This window comes from Carlito syrichta, unplaced genomic scaffold (genome assembly GCF_000164805.1).
Source record: "Carlito syrichta isolate Samal-C Ts95f unplaced genomic scaffold, Tarsius_syrichta-2.0.1 Scaffold289206, whole genome shotgun sequence".
NCBI classification, from domain to species: Eukaryota; Metazoa; Chordata; class Mammalia; order Primates; family Tarsiidae; genus Carlito; species Carlito syrichta.
Genome location: NW_007233302.1, coordinates 224,550 through 225,584, shown reverse-complemented (window position 1 = coordinate 225,584; position 1,035 = coordinate 224,550).

The following is a 1,035-nucleotide window of genomic DNA, read 5'->3' as shown; positions in this document are numbered from 1 at the left end:
GAGCAAGACTCAAAAGTTAAGTTGGCATGTCCTGGATAGAACTATCTGATTAAAATAATAAAAATAATAATAGTAATTAGAATAAATCCTGTTTATACATTGTCTTTGCTTGAATGGCTTCAAAGTCTCTGCAAGACTTGGCTGTTAGCATCTCCATTGGTTCATTGGTCTATGACTTACCTAAGCATCTGAGAACTGTAGCAATACTAGGAACTGACAGGACCGCAGAATTAATGAGGCATCATTTGCTTTTCAAGCATACTTGTTGTGGAAGAGAAGAAGGAAAAGCTGAACATTTTTTCCTGTAGTCTGTATAGCCACAACTCTTCCAACTCTTTTTATGTTCTTAGCCAATCCTGGATCAGCCCTGGAGGTTGTTATTATAAAGTCCCCCCAAGTTAATGTTTCCTTTTGTCTATTGTTTAATTTACATGACCCAGGCAGTGGCTCAGAAAGGAATGCAAGTCTCATAAAACATTTTTCCCACATTAAACAATTAAAAATTATTGGGGGGAAAAACAGAGAGCGAGAGAAAGCACGATGGGGAACTTGGAGTTTCGCTAAATCTTTTATAGAAATTTGGTTGGTATTTTTCTCTTGTGGCTATAAATAGAAAGCCGAGGAAAGATTAAGTGTTGTAGCCAAGGTCACAGAGTAGATGAAAGCCACTAAGCAGGGGTGGATGTGGACTGACCAGGTCATGAGGTGCTCAGGCCATGTGTGAAAGCCACATTTCGATATTCTTTATTTTGGGGTCCTGCCTTTGAAAGCCATCCATAGGTAATCATCCGCCATTCTCTTCTTTCTCTCTCTTGATTCCACTTTCTCTCTTAGGATGCTCACTTTGATTATTAAAAAATGCATCCAGTGGTCTTCTCAATCTCATTATGCTATACTAATTTAGGTAATGATAATAATTTAGGTAATAACCTCACTCCTCATTGTACATGAGCTTGAGAACAGTAGAATTGTCTTTTTTTCTTGCTAACATAAAGTTTAAAATGTTGTCCTGATTGCTAGGGCTCTATACTCCAA